This window comes from Bufo bufo, chromosome 5 (genome assembly GCF_905171765.1).
Source record: "Bufo bufo chromosome 5, aBufBuf1.1, whole genome shotgun sequence".
NCBI classification, from domain to species: domain Eukaryota; kingdom Metazoa; phylum Chordata; class Amphibia; order Anura; family Bufonidae; genus Bufo; species Bufo bufo.
Window position 1 is genome coordinate 356,648,117 of NC_053393.1, and position 21,579 is coordinate 356,669,695.

At 43.0% G+C, this 21,579-nt stretch overlaps 1 protein-coding gene across 1 annotated transcript in view; it reads left to right on the forward strand.

The window, feature by feature from the left end:
* The window catches only part of GABBR2 (gamma-aminobutyric acid type B receptor subunit 2), a 940,304-nt gene that overhangs the window by 102,251 nt on the left and 816,474 nt on the right, over positions 1 to 21,579 (forward strand). The gene's annotated exons all lie outside the window — the stretch shown is intronic.

Consider the following 21,579-nt stretch of genomic DNA (forward strand, 5'->3'; position numbering starts at 1 on the left):
AAATTGTCAGATGACATGCAGAATGCAAAAATAAATTCCCCATTAAAAGTGTCCTGTCTGACCCAGGAAGAAGTACATCAGCGGCTTAAAAAGATTAAAATAGACAAATCGCCAGGACCGGATGGCATACACCCCCGTATCCTAAAGGAATTAAGTAATGTCATAGCCAGACCCTTATTTCTGATATTTGCGGACTCTATACTGACAGGGAATGTCCCACAGGATTGGCGCATGGCAAATGTGGTGCCAATATTCAAAAAGGGGCCAAAAACAGAGCCTGGAAACTATAGGCCGGTAAGTTTAACATCTGTTGTGGGTAAACTGTTTGAAGGTTTTCTGAGAGATGCTATGTTAGAGCATCTCAACAGAAATAAGCAAACAACGCCAAATCAGCATGGCTTCATGAGGGATCGGTCATGCCAAACTAATTTAATCAGTTTCTATGAGGAGGTAAGTTCTAGACTTGACAGCGGCTAATCAATGGATGTCGTATATCTGGACTTCTCCAAAGCATTTGACACTGTACCGCATAAAAGGTTAGTATATAAAATGAGAATGCTCGGACTGGGAGAAAACATCTGTATGTGGGTAAGTAACTGGCTGAGTGATAGAAAACAGAGGGTGGTTATTAACGGTACACACTCAGATTGGGTCACTGTCACTAGTGGGGTACCTCAGGGGTCAGTATTGGGCCCTATTCTCTTCAATATATTTATTAATGATCTTGTAGAAGGCTTGCATAGTAAAGTATCAATGTTCGCAGATGACACTAAACTGTGTAAAGTAATTAACACTGAAGAGGACAGTATACTACTACAGAGGGATCTGGATAGATTGCAGGCTTGGGCAGATAAGTGGCAGATGAGGTTTAACACTGATAAATGTAAGGTTATGCACATGGGAAGGAAAAATGCAAGTCACCCGTACATACTAAATGGTAAAACACTCGGTAACACTGACATGGAAAAGGATCTAGGAATTTTAATAAACAGCAAACTAAGCAGCAAAAACCAGTGTCAGGCAGCTGCTGCCAAGGCCAACAAGATAATGGGTTGCATCAAAAGGGGCATAGATTCCCGTGATATGAACATAGTCCTACCACTTTACAAATCGCTAGTCAGACCACACATGGAGTACTGTGTACAGTTCTGGGCTCCTGTAAACAAGGCAGACATAGCAGAGCTAGAGAGGGTTCAGAGGAGGGCAACTAAAGTAATAACTGGAATGGGGCAACTACAGTACCCTGAAAGATTATCAAAATTAGGGTTATTCACTTTAGAAAAAAGACGACTGAGGGGAGATCTAATTAATATGTATAAATATATCAGGGGTCAGTACAGAGATCTATCCCATCAGCTATTTATCCCCAGGACTGTGACTGTGACGAGGGGACATCCTCTGCGTCTGGAGGAAAGAAGGTTTGTACACAAACATAGAAAAGGGTTCTTTACGGTAAGAGCAGTGAGACTATGGAACTCTCTGCCTGAGGAGGTGGTCATGGTGAGTACAATAAAGGAATTCAAGGGGGGCCTGGATGTATTTCTAGAGCGTAATAATATTACAGGCTATAGCTACTAGAGAGGGGTCATTGATCCAGGGAGTTATTCTGATTGCATGATTGGAGTCGGGAAGAAATTTTTTATTTCCCTAAAGTGGAGAAAATTGGCTTCTACCTCACAGGGTTTTTTGCCTTCCTCTGGATCAACTTGCAGGATAACAGGCCGAACTGGATGGACAAATGTCTTTTTTCGGCCTTATGTACTATGTTACTATGTTACTATGTTACTATATCATTTCAGATCTATATATAGTGGAATAGTACTTGACAAATTCCTGTCTGATCTGATCTGGATCCTCAACTATCTGGTCCCGAGTATTCCTAATATGCCTAATTTTTGTCCCACCCCTTTGATTGGCGATCAGTGTAGCTAACAGTTTCCCTGTTTTTCCCTCCTCACTAAAGCGTCTCTGTCCTTGAAAAAAGAGTTTATGTTGGGCCTTATTTACCATAAGAGTCCTATATTGTAGATTAGCGGCTTTCAATTGTATGCGAAGAGAGTCCGTACCGTATTTCGTCAGCTCGCCCTGCAACCTCCTAACTGTCTCTTTCATTGCATTTTCTTGCTTATGGAACTCCGCTCATTGTCTTTTTATTTTACCGCAATAAAGGCCCCTAATGTAGGCCTTCAAAGCGTCCCATACAAAATGAATATGGGTGGAGCCCTCGTTATGATGCCAACTGCCTGCCTGATCTTCACAACGCAAGTGTGAAAGTACCCTTAGACTTTTATATGGTTTTTATTCACTTGGGATAAGGAAAGCTTATTTGGGAAAGCACTGGCACTAGGACCCTTTTTTTTTTCTTTTCTGCACTTTCTACAGTTTTTCTACAGAATTATCATACAAAGACAGCCCCTTATAGATAAAATACAGTCTGGCAACCAGGCAGTCACTGTGGCTTCTTTAACCCACGGCGATGCACTGTTATCACCAGTGGAAGCTATGTCTGGAATACATACATGCGGCTGATAATGTAATGCTTGCACAGGCTCCAATGGTGTACCCTTCAGGCAGATCATGTAGCTGCAACTAGGGTAAGGCCCCTTTCACACGGGCAAGTATTCCGCGCGGATGCGATGCGTGAGTTAAACGGATTGCACCTGCACTGAATCCTGACCCATTCATTTCTATGGGGCTGTGCACACGAGCGGTGATTTTCATGCATCACTTGTGCATTGCGTGAAAATCACAGCATGCTCCTCTTTGTGTGTTTTTCACGTAATGCAGGCCCCATAGAAATGAATGGGGTTGCGTGAAAATTGCAAGCATCCGCAAGCAAGTGCGGATGCGGTGCGATTTTCACGCACGGTTGCTAGGTGACGATCGGGATGGGGACCTAGATAATTATTATTTCCCCTTATAACATGGTTATAAGGGAAAGTAATAGCATTCTGAATACAGAATGCATAGTACAATAGGGCTGGAGGGGTTAAAAAATAAAAATTAAACTCACCTTAATCCACTTGCTCGTGCAGCCCGGCTTCTCTTCTGTCTTCTTTTTTGCTGTGTGCAGGAAAAGGACCTGTGGTGACGTCACTCCGGTCATCACATGGTCCGTCACATGATCTTTTACCATGGTGATGGATCATGTGATGGACCATGTGATGACCGGAGTGACGTCACCACAGGTCCTTTTCCTGCACACAGCAAAAAAGAAGACAGAAGAGAAGCCGGGCTGCGCGAGCAAGTGGATTAAGGTGAGTTTAATAATTTTTTTATTTTTTTTAACCCCTCCAGCGCTATTGTACTATGCATTCTGTATTCAGAATGCTATTATTTTCCCTTATAACCATGTTATAAGGGAAAATAATACAATCTACCCAGCACCTAACCCAAACCCGAACTTCTGTGAAGAAGTTCGGGTTTGGGTACCAAACATGCCGATTTTTCTCACGCGAGTGCAAAACGCATTACAATGTTTTGCACTCGCGCGGAAAAATCGCGCATGTTCCCGCAACGCACCCGCACCTTTTCCCGCAACGCCCGTATGAAAGAGGCCTAAGGGTTTCCATTGCAGTCAATTGTAACTATATAAATTCCTATGCACTGAGTTCCCCCTAGTGGTGGCTGCTGGTAGCCAGTTTTGTATATATTATGTGAAGGGAAGCAGTGATTTACAGCTGTGTGGAGGAGATTTATCAATGTATTTATGCCAATCTTCTGGTGCAAATACATTTATAAAAATGATGTTCAGAATAAGTGAATTTTTTTTATTTTTTTTTATTTAAAATGCTTCTGCTTAAAATTTTTTTAAATTTGTGAGAAATTTGGGGCATTTTGCCTCACGTTTCGCATTGCCTTGGAGTGATTGGTGCATACTTACTGGGAAACTGGCTGGGGCAGGAGAGGTCTATTGTACATTTTGTTGTGTGGCCTTATGGGATCTACCATATGTATGCCTTTGTACTCCAGCTCATGGAGTGGGATTCTTAGCAAGGGATCCTTCTCAGAGACAGCCTTTTTAGTCTGCATGATAACAGATTGGAGAAAATTGTTGTAATTGTGTTTTTTTCTTTTCTTAACTTATTAGACAAGTAATCATTCTTGGGTAAAATAGTCAAAAGGTGAATTTCCTAACTTACCGCCTGCGTCCTTTATTCACAAAATATTACATTGGTGGTGAATGACTGTGCCTCACTGCACAATGTACAGCCAGCTATGACTGATTCCACTCCGTTAAGTAATGAGAAACTACCAGGTTGACATTTTTCTCAGAGCAAATAGCACCAGAAGCATTATTTTTTTTTTGTGAATGTCGCATATGCAGCTTTATAGTTTTATTACATTACCAGCAGAATTATCTTATCATTTTTAGATCTACAAATCAACAATGTTTATGTTAATTATTAATGAGGAAAATCTTATACGAGAAGCAACATGCAAAATAGAAATATCAAAAAGTAATATCCTTGGCTTTGTGAAAATGCCCACTCATTTAGTAACAGGATACAGAATCAGAATCATTTTGCGGAAGAGATATCAATAGGATAAAGGTCCCTTTACACTGGACGATACAGCAGGCGATTATCGGGAAGGAAGCGGTCCTTCCCAGCAATTGCCTGCTCGTCAGTGGAGGAGACCGCTGCATTTACATGCAATGATCTCCTCCACAGTGTAGGGAGGAATGATCGCTAATGCCATTGCTCGTCCCTATACAGACTCATCTTTGCTGGCAGCAAATGCTGTTTACATAGCACGATCTGCCGGCAATCGACAATTTTTTTGTGTGCACAAATGATCCATTACCCGATGAACGAGCGTTCCCTAGTGCATCAGGTAATCAACAGCACTTTTACACCACCAGATGTTACTATGAACGCTTGTGAGCAATTATCTGGCTGATTTTCGGCCCGTGTAAAGAGCTCTTTAAAGGAGATGTCTGGGTTCAGAGCTAAACCCGGACATTTCCCCATTTTCACCCCTCCGGCTCCCCTGATATGACCATCGGAGCATCTCGTATTTGCACATATTGGTTGAAATTTTGTAGAGTAAACTTTCATTTGCAATAGCTTTCATCAGTGTCATTTAGGAAATAAATAGTACCCTCTGGCATCTTTACATTATTGACTGTTTTTTTCCTGATGGACTATGAATCCACGTTAACTGGCTGAATATTGTCCATCCATGCAAAAAAAACGTGACTGCTCCCGAAAAGAATTATGTCAAATTATTTTTATGCTAATTAAGGTGCATGGAGGAATGAATTATTTACTTTATGCAGTTTTAAACAGTCTTGTAGTTATAACATATTTTCTGGAAAGATGAGCACACAAATCATCATCCAATTAACCCTATAACTAAGGATTAAAACCCCCACATTCTAGTCAATTGTCAGCATATTCTGCAATACAAACATCTCCAAAGAAGCAAAAAAAAAATCTTTCTCTACACTAATGACTACCTGGTTCCCTGGTTCCTGTTGTTAGTTATGCGCACAGAAATTTTGACAGATTTGTCCTTACTTGCCCTTTCGAAATCTTAGTGCTTAGTGCACTGATCAGCAAAGACATTAAAACCGGGGTCATGAATAACATTGATCATTTTGGTACAATTTCATCTGTCAAGAGGAGGCATGTATTAGGCAGCAACTGAACAGTCAATTCTTGAAGTTGATGTTTTGAAAGCAGGGAAAATGGTCTACTATAGATCTGTGCAAGATTTACAAGGATTACTGTATGGCTCATGCCAGAGCATTTCCAATACGATGGGTCTTGTGGGATGTCCCTAGTATGTATTCACTTATCCTGAAACCTCTGACTTAGGCCTCATGCACACGGACGTTTTTTTTTGCGGTCCGCAAAACGGATTTCCGTTTTTTTTTCCGTGGGTCTTCCTTGATTTTTGGAGGATCCACGGACATGAAAAAAAAGTCATTTTGGTGTCCGCCTGGCCGTGCAGAGCCAAACGGATCCGTCCTGACTTACAATGCAAGTCAATGTGGACGGATCCGTTTGACGTTGACACAATATGGTGCAATTGCAAACGGATCCGTCCCCCATTGACTTTCAATGTAAAGTCAGGAGTTAATATACCATAGGATCGGAGTTTTCTCCAATCCGATGGTATATTTTAACTTGAAGCGTCCCCATCACCATGGGAACGCCTCTATGTTAGAATATACCATCGGATTTGAGTTAGATCGTGAAAACTCATATCCGACAGTATATTCTAACACAGAGGCGTTCCCATAGTGATGGGGACGCTTCAAGTTAGAATATACTAAGAACTTTGTACATGACTGCCCCCTGCTGCCTGGCAGCACCCGATCTCTTACAGGGGGCTGTGATCCGCACAATTAACCCCTGCTACTGCAGTCCTGCTTGCCATGGTTACTTAGCAATTTTAAAAGCATTATACTTACCTTCTCTGTCTGTGACCGGCCGGGCGCTCCTCCTACTGGTAAGTGAAAGGTCTGTGCGGCGCATTGCCTATAGCACAGACCTGTCACTTACCAGTAGGAGGAGCGCCCAGCCGGACACAGACATCGCAGGTAAGTATAATGCTTCAAAAAATTGCTAAGTAACCATTGCAACCAGGACTGCAGTAGCGTCCTGGTTGCCATGGTTACCGATCGGAGCCCCAGCTATTAAACTGGGACTTTGATCGGAACTCTCCGCTGCCACCAATGATGGGGGAAGGTGATTTTAATTAGGGGGGGGGGGAGAGGGGAGGCCGCACTGGCCACCAATGATGGGGGGGTGATTTTAATTAGGGGGGGAGAGGGGAGGCCGCACCGGCCACCAATGATGGGGGGGTGATTTTAATTAGGGAGGGGGGAGAGGGGAGAGGGGAGGCCACACTGGCCACCAATGATGGGGGGGTGATTTTAATTAGGGGGGGAGAGGGGAGGCCGCACTGGCCACCAATAATGGGGGGGTGATTTTAATTAGGGAGGGGGGGAGTGGGGAGGCCGCACTGGCCACCAATAAATATATAATACTGGGGAGGGAGGGAGGGGGCCGCACTGGCCACCAATGAGTTAAATACAGGGGAGTGGGGTCTGCCCCCTCCTGCCTGGCAGCACCTAATCTCTTACAGGGGGCTATGATACGCACAATTAACCCGTTAGGTCTGGCACCTGAGGGGTTAATTGTGCGGATCACAGCCCCCTGTAAGAAATCGTGTGCTGCCAGGCAGCAGGGGGCAGTCATATACACTGTTCGTAGTATATTTTAACTTGAAGCGTCCCCATCACTATGGGAACGCCTCTGTGTTAGAATATACTGTCGGATCTGAGTTTTCACGAAGTGAAAACTCAGCTCTGAAAAAGCTTTTATGCAGACGGATCTGCGGATCCGTCTGTGTGAAAGTAGCCTACGGCCACGGACGCGGATGCCAATCTTGTGTGCATCCGTGTTTTTTCATGGACCCATTGACTTGAATGGGTCCGTGAACTGTTGTCCGTCAAAAAAATAGGACAGGTCTTATTTTTTTGACGGACAGGAAACACGGATCACGGCCGCGGATGAACAACGGGGCATTTTCCGAGTTTTCAACGGACCCATTGAAAGTCAATGGGTCCACAGAAAATCACGGAAGACGGAACAACGGCCACAGATGCACACAACGGTCGTGTGCATGAGGCCTTACAAGCATGGGTATTTGTACAGTATACAAATTCAGCATATTACCTTTCATGTGAGCACTATGCAGAAACCACTGACTTAGGAGCTACTCTTTGCTAATGTTAGTAGTGAAAAGCTTTCAGAGGATTCTTCAGGGCTATGGAATCAGCTACAAAATGGATGGTAAAGAAGCTGTAATAGCCATTAACTCTAGGCCTAGACTGAAAAATTAACAAATCTGGCATGCAGTAGTGGGCTTGTGGCAGATCTTCTGCAAAAAAAATATCTTTTGGCTCCTTACAGTGTGGCTCATTTAAAGACCCACGCAAACAACAATATAATATAATGTGAATGTTGCTTAAAGGGGTTATCAAGGAAAATATATTTATGACTCCATCAGTATCATATCTGGGGGGGTGGCTCACCCGGCGACCCTTGCCAAACAACTGTTAGAAGAAGCCTTGAGCGCTGCAGCCTCTTCCTAGGCCAGTGACATCACTGTCCATTGGTCACATGGGCTAGTTGCATCTCAGCCCCATTCAAAGAGACTGAGCTGCAATACCAAGCGCAGCCACTATACGATGTACGGCGCTGTCCTTAGTAAGCTGCCGGGAGCCTGCATCGCTCACCAGAGCTCCGATGAGCACAGCAGCTCCCTGAAACAGCTGATCGGCGGGAATGCCGGGACTTGGACCCCCACCGATGTGATAATGATGATCTATCCTGAGGATAAGTTATCATTATCTTTTCCAGGATAACCCCTTTAACCAAGCTAAATTGCTCAATCTATGTAGAGGGTATAGCTTTTGGGCTTTGTTGCAGAGTACCCACTAGTTTCCCTTTTATAGACCTATTAGATGGGTTATACATGATCAAATATTTTTATTATCAGCATTCTTTCCTTCAGAAGTGAGAGCACCCAATAATAATCATGCAGGACAGTGAGAAGTTAAAGTGACCCTGTCAGATGATTTATGCTGCCCTAATGTAAGGGATAGAAGTTGAGCTCTGTGATATATAGGCTTATGTGATTAGGAGCAGCATCTCTGAGTGCACACGCTCATACAGGATAAGCTGTCAATTAGCCGCTGTGGACAAGGTAATCAGGGCTCTCACTATCTCTCCTAGGAGTCCTGACCATGCACATGGACGAATGACCATCTGATGAACAATAATTTCAGGATAATAACGTTCAGGATTTTGATATTGATGGTCTTCGCTCAGGATAAGCCATCAATATTAGATCAGCAGAGAGTCAGCCTCCTGAACCCACTGCTGATCAGCTGTTTCATTGTAGCTCTGGAGCCAGAAGTCAACACCTAAGGCTGGGTTCACACGAGCGTGTCCGGATTAGGTCCGGATGCGTCCCGGTGTGTTGCGGCAAAACCGCGCGAGTAGGAATGCAATTGCAGTCAGTTTTGACTGCGATTGCGTTCCGATGTTCAGTTTTTATCGTGCGTGTGCAATGTGTTTTGCACGCGCGTGATAAAAAACCGACTGTGGTACCCAGACCCGAACTTCTTCACAGAAGTTCAGGTTTGGGTTCGGTGTTGTGTAGATGTTATTATTTTCCCTTATAACATGGTTATAAGGGAAAATAATAGCATTCTGAAAACAGAATGCATAGTAAGTGATCAGTTGAGGGTTAAAAAAAATAAAAAAAATTAACTCACCTTCTCCGTTTGTTCGCGTAAGTCCCGGTCTCTTCTTTACTTCTCAAAAGATGAACTATGGGCTAAAGGACCTTTGGTGACGTCAGATCACATGCTCCAATCACAGGGTCCATCACCGCGGTGATGGACCCTGTGATTGGAGCATGTGATCTGACGTCACCAAAGGTCCTTTAGCCCATAGTTCATCTTTTTAAAGAACTAAAGACCGGGAGAACTACGCGAACAAGAGGACAAGGTGAGTTAATTTTTTTTATTTTTTAACCCTCAATTGATCACCTACTAAGCATTCTGTATTCAGAATGCTATTATTTTCCCTTATAACCATGTTATAAGGGAAAATAATACAGTGTATAGACAGTCACCTAGCAACCGTGCGTGAAAATCGCACCGCATCCGCACTTGCTTGCGGATGCATGCGATTTTCACGCAACCCCATTCACTTCTATGGGGCCTGCGTTGCGTGAAAAACGCAGAATATAGAGCATGCTGCGATTTTCACGCAACGCATAAGTGATGCGTGAAAATCATCGCTCATCTGAACAGCCCCATTGAAATGAATGGGTCCAGATTCAGTGCGGGTGCAATGCGTTCACCTACCGCATTGCACCCGCGCGGAAATCTCGCCCGTGTGAACGCAGCCTAAGGCTACTTTCACACCTGCGTTCGGGGCTCCGCTTGTGAGCTCCGTTTGAAGGGGCTCACAAGCGGCCCCGAACGCATCCGTCCAGCCCTAAAGCATTCTGAGTGGGCGCGGATCCGCTGAGAATGCATCAGTCTGGCAGCGTTCAGCCTCCGCTCCGCTCAGCAGGCGGACACCTGAACGCTGCTTGCAGCGTTCGGGTGTCCGCCTGGCCGTGCGGAGGCGAGCGGATCCGTCCAGACTTACAATGTAAGTCAATGGGGATGGATCCGTTTGAAGATGACACAATATGGCTCAATCTTCAAACGGATCCGTCCCCCATTGACTTTCAATGTAAAGTCCGGACGGATCCGTTCAGGCTACTTTCACACTTAGAAATTTTTCTAAGTTATAATGCAGACGGACCCGCTCTGAACGCTAGTGCAGCTCCATCCATTGTGCAAATGAGAGCAGCCCAGCAGATGCCAGTTCCGTCCAGTACACAATGGATGAAGCTGTGTACTCCCAGTAGCTGCAAATAAACAGCTGATTGACAGTGGAGCATGGTGTCGGACTTCCACCAATCTGATTTTGATGGACCATCCTGAGGCTAGGCCATCATTATCAAAATCCTGGACAACCTAATTAGGAGCCCATACACCATCAATAGCTTGGGGTCTGCTCCCCCACTCTGACTCCTCACTCATTTGAATGTCTATTTGTTTTCAATGGGGAATCTGTGCTAATCTTCCTACAGAACAAAAGGACTGGATGTTGAAATCCATACATATTAAATGATCTGTTGGTCCTATCAAAAACACTAGGTTCGGCTGACAGTACCCTAATGTGTATGTGGTGCTTTACACAGCAGACAGCCTATGACTGGGGCCTTGAGAAAGATCTAGGAGGAAAATAACATAAGGAAAGAAGGAGATGGACATGCTTGAAAGTTTTAAATATGTTAAATGTCATCAGAAAAGGACCTATTGTTTATTAAATGACATTTTTATGTAAAAAATGTATTTTTAGAATTTTTGGTGATTTTTGTTTTAATTTTCCAGGTGACTATATGCTGTATATTTAAAAGAAAATCGTAAAATTGTGCAGTGTTTGCAATGGCCATTAGGCCTACTAATATGACGAGACTTCATGTTCTGTACACTAACATCACAGGCGTAATTGCAATGACAAATATCAGCTCTGTATAGAAAATACCAGATCCGCCACTCACAATAGGTGGTATCACGGGCACCTTACAGTATCTACAACCTCCTGACCTCTAAACAGGTCAAAGAACACGCCCAGAAAAATCTCCTATAGAAGTCAATGTGGTCATCTCCTGTCCATTGTTTCTGTTGTCCATGTGGTTGTTCTCAAAGAACAGGAAGTCTTGACATTTTTTAAGCCTAAAATATCCATATACACAGAATAAGAGAAGATACTGAGGATTACATCCAGTAGATTACAGTGTCCACATATACAGAATAACAGCAGATACTAATATTTTATCCAGCATTCAAGACACGAGAAGTGGCACTATACACTGTTCATATATACAGAATAAGAACAGGTATTGAGAATTACACCCAATATATAGGACAAGAGAAGTGGTGCTGTGCAGTGTCCATATACACAGAATAAAAGAAGATACTAAGAATTACACCCAGTATACAGAACAAGAGACGTGGTATTGTGCAGTGTCTGTATATTCAGAATAAGAGCAGTTTCTGAGGATTACATTCAGTATATAGGACAAGAGAAGTGTTACTGGGCAGTGTCCATATATACAGGACAGGAGAAGTGGTACTGGGCAGTATGCACATATACAGAATAAGGGCAGATACTGGGAATTACACCCAATATAAAGAACAAGAGACGTGGTACTGTGCAGTGTCCATATATACAGAATAAGAGCAGATAGTGAGAATTACACCAGTATAAAGGACAGGAGAAGTGGTACTATACACTGTTCATATATACAGAATAAGAACAGGTATTGAGAATTACACCCAATATATAGGACAAGAGAAGTGGTACTGTGCAGTGTCCATATACACAGAATAAAAGAAGATACTGAGAATTACACCCAGTATACAGAACAAGAGACGTGGTATTGTGCAGTGTCTGTATATTCAGAATAAGAGCAGTTTCTGAGGATTACATTCAGTATACAGGACAGGAGAAGTGGTACTGGGCAGTATGCACATATACAGAATAAGGGCAGATACTGGGAATTACACCCAATATACAGAACAAGAGACGTGGTACTGTGCAGTGTCCATATATACAGAATAAGAGCAGATAGTGAGAATTACACCAGTATAAAGGACAGGAGAAGTGGTACTGTGCAGTGTCCATAAATACAGGACAGGAGAAGTGGTGCTGTGCAGTATTCATATTGTAGGAAGGCGCAGGGGTCCGTCATTGACGGAAGGTACGTGTCACGAGGTTCCTGGCCTCGGTGAGATAAGAACCAGTAATTTTGTGTGTCATCGACAGCTAGTGTTCGCTGACACTGTTTTACTTAGTCTGGCTGTAAAGCTAATCCAGGCCGGTTCTTATTGGGAGCAGCCAAAGAGCAGAGTGGATGGCTGTTCCCCACGTCCAGGCCAGGCTTTGGGCTGGGGTCTAAAAGCCCAGCCAGCAGCTCAGCTGGGTGTGGAATGAACCTCCAGGTGATGGTGGAGCTCTGTGTTTTGGGAGCCGAGGAGTTCTGCCATACTGCAAGGCCCCCTGCACACGAACGTGTGCTTCCCGTTGCCATATTGCGGACTGCATCTGCGGATCCGCAATACACAGGTGCCGTTCCGTGGGCATTCCGCATCACGGATGCGGACCCATTGACTTGAATGGGTCCGCAAATCCGGAGATGCGGAATGGTACGGAACGGAAGCACGGAACGGAACCTTACGGAAGCACTACGGAGTGCTTCCGTGGGGTTTCGTCCCGTACTTCCGTTCCGCAAAAAGATAGAACATGTCCTATCTTTTTGCGGAACGGCCGGATCGCGGACCCATTCAAGTGAATAGGTCAGCGATCCGCTGTGGCTGTCCCATGGACTGTGTTCGTGCATTGCGGGCCGCAGCACGACCACGGGGCACACACGATCGTGTGCAGGGAGCCCAAGGCTGAGAGCTGCATGAGAGCTGCCAGCTGGAAGCCAGGCGCCCTAAACGTGTTTTTTTTGTGAACTTTTGCTGTGTGAATTAACACGAGAATTCCTGCGGTGTGAATTAACGCCAGGGTCCTGCCAAGTATTGTGTTTCTTTTCTTCCTTTTTGTGTGAATAAACACTGACTTTTGCTTTTCAACCATGGTTTTGCCTCTGTATTGCGTCCGCTTACCCTGCCTACCAGAGCAAATCCCTACAATATATACAGTGCAGATATTAAGAGCCCAGTATACAGGACAGGAGAAGTGGTACTGTGCAGTGTCCATATATACAGATGACAGCAGATACTAAGAATTACCCCCAGTATACAAGACAGGAGAAGTGGTACTGTGCAGTGTCCATATATACAGAATGAGAGCAGATACTAAGAATTACCCCTAGTATACAGGACAGGGGAAGTGGTACTGTGCAGTGTCCATATATACAGAATAACAGCAGATACTAAGAATTACCCCTAGTATACAGGACAGGAGAAGTGGTACTGTGCAGTGTCCATATATACAGAATGAGAGCAGATACTAAGAATTACCCCCAGTATACAGGGTAGGAGAAGTGGTACTGTGCAGTGTCCATATATACAGAATTAGAGCAGATACTAAGAATTACCCCCAGTATACAGGACAGGAGAAGTGGTACTGTGCAGTGTCCATGTATACAGAATAACAGCAGATACTAAGAATTACCCCCAGTATACAGAACAGGAGAAGTGGTACTGTGCAGTGTCCATATATACAGAATAACAGCAGATACTAAGAATTACCCCTAGTATACAGGACAGGAGAAGTGGTGCTGTGCAGTGTCCATGTACACAGAATAACAGCAGATACTAAGAATTACCCCCAGTATACAGGACAGAAGTGGTACTGTGCAGGGTCCATGTATACAGAATAACAGCAGATACTAAGAATTACCCACAGTATACAGGACAGGAGAAGTGGTACTGTGCAGTGTCCATATATACAGAATAACAGCAGATACTGAGAATTACCCCCAGTATACAGGACACGAGAAGAGGCTTCCTGCTGCTTACTATTTTCCACTGTGCCTGTGGCCACATGATCTAAACACAGTTGAAAGTGGTGCTGCAACTGCCAGGGGTCCACTACTGGGGGTAGGGGGTTGTTGGCGGGGGATGGTGCACATGCATTTTTTGCCCTAAAGTTAGAAGGCCATGGTTTTTGGGAGCCTAAAAAATTCTACAAAATGTAAGCACTATTGTGTATACTGGAACATGTGATCCTTCTTTAATGAATATGTGCATTTTTATATTGCACACATTACAGTCACAGCAGTAAAGGATGCTTATGCATGTCACATTTTGCCATGTTGTCAAGGAAACCAATTTATTTTTTATATATTTTTTCAAATACAGCACTTGTCTCAGAGGCACTGCAGCTGTTGAGATTACGAACATTTTGTGGGCTTAATTGCAAATAAGATGACGTTTCTTATTGAAAGTTTAATATTTTTCTAATCCCAGAAATAGGTCAGATAGGGAGTGAAATTGCAGAAATGAGCCAGTTGAAAACAGAAAGCAGCAATGCTGGAAACTACAAGGACTTATCTACTTTAGTCAAATTAAAATATCTGACATCAAAGCATTTCTTGCACTGTGCTTAGTAAAAATTTGCATTGGTTAGGGTTGCACTTCAGAAGGCAATTTGTAAGCATGGTCGATACAGATAATTTAATTCCATGGTTCAAAAACCACAAAAGTAAAGAAATTCATTGTAACTGATCAGAAATTAGCTAAGAATATTTCTGCCGAAAACTAAAATAGTGCTTCTTCCACTAAGTATTCACCACTGTAGCCAATGAAGTAAAAATATGAAGTGTGTTCTATCTGTTAAGTCAACATCTGGTCCTTATACATTGACATCAGATGCCGGGAATAGGTTTAAACACTGTCTTCAGAATTGCAGAATATTTTGGGCTGGATGTACACTGACCTACAGGCCTGTTAACTTTGATGACCCTTTGGTGAAACAATTTCACAATAGTTGTTTGAATAAGGCCATTTCTGTCAATTTGAGGGTAACAAAGGAAGAACAGAGTTGGCGTTGGGTGCCACAAAGGTTGTCAGTAGTGTTGAGCGAACTTGTGGTTTAAGTTCGGCGTCTAAAGTTATCGAAGAATCGCGTTATGGATTCTAAATTCCGTTATGGTCCGTGGTAGCGGAATCCATAACTCGATTCTTCGATAACCCGAACCTGAACTTTAGACGCCGAACTTAAAACACAAGTTCGCTTAACACTAGTTGTCAGACATGTAGAATATCTTTTTGGCACATTTTATATACAGGACTATGCATTTTTAGAACTGACTGTTCTCTTTTTCATGTCCATTCATATTAGACACATTGTATATGTAGTATATGTACATACTATATATATATATATATATATATATATACACACACACACGCTTATTGACAAGGAATATATGATGTGATATGGTTGGATATAGAGACATACAGGTTCCAGGGCCTGTATATCCTGTACAGTCATAGGTGCCAAAGCTGGCATCTCTGTTAGTCCCATAAAAGCTTGATTGGTGATAAATCTAGCAACTGGGCAGACATTCCAGGGAAACACTTGCTGTGTGTGGATGAGCATGATCCTGCTGAAAAATGCCACTTTGAAATCTTGCCATGAGCTGAGCTGCTAGTGTCCCTCATATCACTATTAGGGGTGATCAACTGTTATGTGCAATGACTCCCCAGATTGTCACACAAGCAGTTGGGGCAGTGTGTTGCTGTACAGCAAAGGCAGGATTAAAGCACTCACCATAAGGCTTCCATCCTCTAACCCAACCATCATGGGATCCCAAACAGAACCTAGATTCGGCATTAAAGACAATACAATTCCAGTCCATAGCAGCCCAAGCATCTCGTTCACTACATCTCTGCAAATAATGGTGACATCTCTGGTCTGAGCAGAGACAGGTGTGTAATGATGTTGCCACTTTGTCTGGATGGTGGACAACAAAACTGTTGGAGCTGCTCATGCATTTCAGGAAAATAAATGACCCTCTCTGCTGATGGTCTGTCTGGGCTTCCGGAGCCTGTTCTACATGTGTGCCAGCCAGCTAGGTTATAACCAACTAGATAATGTAGTAGATAGAGAGGATCGCAGTTTGAGGCGCAGAAACACCGGGCAGGACAGATGTGGTTATGAAGAAAGGTTCTTCTTTATTAAAAAATTATCAGCAGGTGAAGCAGATTTATATTTATAGTTTTATCAGCTTCACCTGCTGAGCAATACCTAATAAAGAAGAACCTTTCTTCATAACCACATCTGTCCTGCCCTGTGTTTCTGCGCTTCAAACTGCGATCCTCTCTATCTACTACGTTATTGGCTCTGAGGAATTTGGGCCCTTCCTTTGGAAATTTCGGGCGCTACAGCTGCACACCCGGTGACCAGACAACTACTCATATAAAGCCTTCTATAGAGTTGTGCCTATATTCAGCACAACCGCTTAAGGTGAGCCTCCAATTTTGTGTTCTACGAACCAACTTTGTTTTTAAGGACGTACTACTCTATTGTGCGCTTTCTTTTGCATATTCTCACAGCTTTCCTACGCATAACTAACTAACTTTAGAACCAACTAGATGGCAGGCAACTTGTTCAAAGGACCATCCTGCTTCTTTCAGGGCATGTCTAGCAGTTAATGATCTCTCACCAAGAGGTAGACTACCAAAAAGTAGCCTCTTAGAGCATCTACTACCTCATGTACCTCACACAGTGACCATAATGTATAACTGACCACATATACCTGTACACACTGCATCTATTATACCTTGTGACTCTCACATCAGTACACTGCTCTCTCTCTCTCTGTATATACACTTACCTAAAGAATTATTAGGAACACCTGTTCTATTTCTCATTAATGCAATTATCTAGTCAACCAATCACATGGCAGTTGCTTCAATGCATTTAGGGGTGTGGTCCTGGTCAAGACAATCTCCTGAACTCCAAACTGAATGTCAGAATGGGAAAGAAAGGTGATTTAAGCAATTTTGAGCGTGGCATGGTTGTTGGTGCCAGACGGGCCGGTCTGAGTATTTCACAATCTGCTCAGTTACTGGGATTTTCACGCACAACCATTACGCACAACCATTTCTAGGGTTTATAAAGAATGGTGTGAAAAGGTAAAAACATCCAGTATGCGGCAGTCCTGTGGGCAAAAATGCCTTGTGGATGCTAGAGGTCAGAGGAGAATGGGCCGACTGATTCAAGCTGATAGAAGAGCAACGTTGACTGAAATAACCACTCGTTACAACCGAGGTATGCAGCAAAGCATTTGTGAAGCCACAACACGCACAACCTTGAGGCGGATGGGCTACAACAGCAGAAGACCCCACCGGGTACCACTCATCTCCACTACAAATAGGAAAAAGAGGCTACAATTTGCACGAGCTCACCAAAATTGGACTGTTGAAGACTGGAAAAATGTTGCCTGGTCTGATGAGTCTCGATTTCTGTTGAGACATTCAAATGGTAGAGTCCGAATTTGGCGTAAACAGAATGAGAACATGTATCCATCCTCTGATGGCTACTTCCAGCAGGATAATGCACCATGTCACAAAGCTCGAATCATTTCAAATTGGTTTCTTGAACATGACAATGAGTTCACTGTTCTAAAATGGCCCACACAGTCACCAGATCTCAACCCAATAGAGCATCTTTGGGATGTGGTGGAACGGGAGCTTCGTGCCCTGGATGTGCATCCATCAAATCTCCATCAACTGCAAGATGCTATCCTATCAATATGGGCCAACATTTCTAAAGAATGCTATCAGCACCTTGTTGAATCAATGCCACGTAGAATTAAGGCAGTTCTAAAGGCAAAAGGGGGTCCAACACCGTATTAGTATGGTGTTCCTAATAATTCTTTAGGTGAGTGTATACAGGGAGTGCAGAATTATTAGGCAAGTTGTATTTTTGAGGATTAATTTTATTATTGAACAACAACCATGTCCTCAATGAACCCAAAAAACTCATTAATATCAAAGCTGAATATTTTTGGAAGTAGTTTTTAGTTTGTTTTTAGTTTTAGCTATTTTAGGGGGATATCTGTGTTGCATAATTATTAGGTAACTTAACAAAAAACAAATATATACCCATTTCAATTATTTATTTTTACCAGTGAAACCAATATAACATCTCAACATTCACAAATATACATTTCTGACATTCAAAAACAAATCAGTGACCAATATAGCCACCTTTCTTTGCAAGGACACTCAAAAGCCTGCCATCCATGGATTCTGTCAGAGTTTTGATCTGTTCACCATCAACATTGCGTGCAGCAGCAACCACAGCCTCCCAGACACTGTTCAGAGAGGTGTACTGTTTTCCCTCCTTGTAAATCTCACATTTGATGATGGACCACAGGTTCTCAATGGGGTTCAGATCAGGTGAACAAGGAGGCCATGTCATTAGATTTTCTTCTTTTATACCCTTTCTTGCCAACCACGCTGTGGAGTACTTGGACGGGTGTGATGGAGCATTGTCCTGCATGAAAATCATGTTTTTCTTGAAGGATGCAGACTTCTTCCTGTACCACTGCTTGAAGAAGGTGTCTTCCAGAAACTGGCAGTAGGACTGGGAGTTTATCTTGACTCCATCCTCAACCCGAAAAGGCCCCACAAGCTCATCTTTGATGATACCAGCCCAAACCAGTACTCCACCTCCACCTTGCTGGCGTCTGAGTCGGACTGGAGCTCTCTGCCCTTTACCAATCCAGCCACGGGCCCATCCACCTGGCCCATCAAGACTCACTCTCATTTCATCAGTCCATAAAACCTTAGAAAAATCAGTCTTGAGATATTTCTTGGCCCAGTCTTGACGTTTCAGCTTGTGTGTCTTGTTCAGTGGTGGTCGTCTTTCAGCCTTTCTTACCTTGGCCATGTCTCTGAGTATTGCACACCTTGTGCTTTTGGGCACTCCAGTGATGTTGCAGCTCTGAAATATGGCCAAACTGGTGGCAAGTGGCATCTTGGCAGCTGCACGCTTGACTTTTCTCAGTTCATGGGCAGTTATTTTGCGCCTTGGTTTTTCCACACGCTTCTTGCGACCCTGTTGACTATTTTGAATGAAATGCTTGATTGTTCGATGATCACGCTTCAGAAGCTTTGCAATTTTAAGAGTGCTGCATCCCTCTGCAAGATATCTCACTATTTTTGACTTTTCTGAGCCTGTCAAGTCCTTCTTTTGACCCATTTTGCCAAAGGAAAGGAAGTTGCCTAATAATTATGCACACCTAATATAGGGTGTTGATGTCATTAGACCACACCCCTTCTCATTACAGAGATGCACATCACCTAATATGCTTAATTGGTAGTAGGCTTTCGAGCCTATACTGCTTGGAGTAAGACAACATGCATAAAGAGGATGATGTGGTCAAAATACTCATTTGCCTAATAATTCTGCACGCAGTGTATATATATATTTTTTATCATCTTAATCCCTTATTGTTCCCTATATTGTTCTTTTTATTCCTGTATTTCTTTGTCTATTATGCACTTATATTATAATATATATCTTCTCTTTTATTATTATCATCTTTAACCTATTATCACTATAATAGCCAACGGCTATAGTAAAATCCAACCCATTTTTTATAACATCTTTGATAATATCTTTATTGGATAATTGAATGATTGGATAATTAGTTTCAACCAGAAGGTATTTAAAGTCCAAAGTAGGAGTATGCAGGTACCACTGATGAAGGGGAAGGATACTCCCCAAAACGCGTTTGGTACCGACCCAAGAACCCTGCATATCCTGGATTAGCATTGGAAGACCGTGCATAAGGATCCAGACACAGGGGATCCCCATTTTTTGATAACGGACATACCGCTACCATACCGCCAATTGAACACATCCCCCCGCTGACGCGGACACCAAACATCCGGCCACGGGGCACCGGGCAGAGGAGACGCGCGCGCTACCCACGAGCCGTCTAGGAGCCGCCGCTACGCGCGAACACCGGACTACTAACGACAGACTGCGGGGGAATCAAAGGTACTAGGGCACAATACTGTTTCACTGTGGGACGCCACACTGAGGTAGCATATGCCCACCACCTAAACCTCTGCTTTTAAGTACATTGCAATACAAATAAGAGGACCGTGTTCCCCTAAAGGGGTGTATTCTTCTAAAATTTCAAGGGGAAGTTTTACTCTTAAAAGGGCCTACTCTCCCCCCTCTCGTTTTAACTACACAGTTACATCCCCTATCAACGGGTACTACCCCTCCTGGGCAACCAGAGATATATATAACTATGAATGGACAGTCTATGAAGATTTTACCTATTACTTAGTTTGACGTCCGGATTCCCTACTGGTCCTTCTACTACAATGACTCTTCTAACTATCTCAATACCGACTGTTTTTTTATCTATACAACTTTTTATCAACTTTTTTCTTATCACCTTCCCTACATCGACTCAAATATATTTCTTATCCATATTTTTATCTATATATTTTTTATCCATATTTTATTAGCTATATTATTAAAGGTGTATATTGTATATTTAACTATATCCGAGATTGTCCACATTTTATTAGTTTAAAATCCAGCTGTTTGAGTGCCTGTCTATCAAGTTCTTTCAGTTTATATTGATGACCTATCCTCAGGATAGGTCATCAATATCTGATTGGCGGGGGTCTGACACCTGGTACTCCCGCCAATCAGTTGTTTGAACGGGAGGCGGCACTTCATGCTAGCACTACTTCCTCTACATTATACTGCCTGTCATCTCAGAAGTGCAGTGTAATGACAAGTACTCACTCCATTCACTTGAATGGAGAGAAGACTCGTAACTACACAACGCCGTTGCTGCAAGGAAGACGACTTGCATTGTAATGAAGAGGAAGCAGTGCTCGCATGGAGCGCCACGTCCTCTTCAAACAGTTGATCGGCGGGAGTGCTGCCGATCAGATAATGATGACCTATTCTGAGGATATACGGGACCACCTGCACAACCCCTTTAATGCATTGAATTGTCTAATACAGAAGTTTCATTTAATGGGTTGTATTACATTAATATGCCGGTAGTTTTAGTTAACGTTTTGTACTGCATTATTATAGCAGTTTAATTCAACACATTGTATTACAGTATGTCAATATACTGAGCAGTTTTAGTTAGCACATTATATTGAATGAATACACAGCGCAGTATTAATTAGAGCATCGTATTGCAATAACTGCATTAATATAGCAGTTTCATTCAATGCATTGTATTATGTTAATATACCGTAGTTAATGCATTGTATTGCCAAACTGGATGGAAAGCTGTCTTTTTTCGGCCTTATAAACTATATTACTATGTTACTATGCAGTTGTAATTTATTCATTGTACTGCATGAACCTCTTCTCGGCAGTCTTTAAACATGGCATCTGCTCAGTTGGTGGGTGCCAGAGTGTGTGCCATAGCCACTGGGTGCCTACTTTTTTACACAGCAGATGCCAATCATGGACA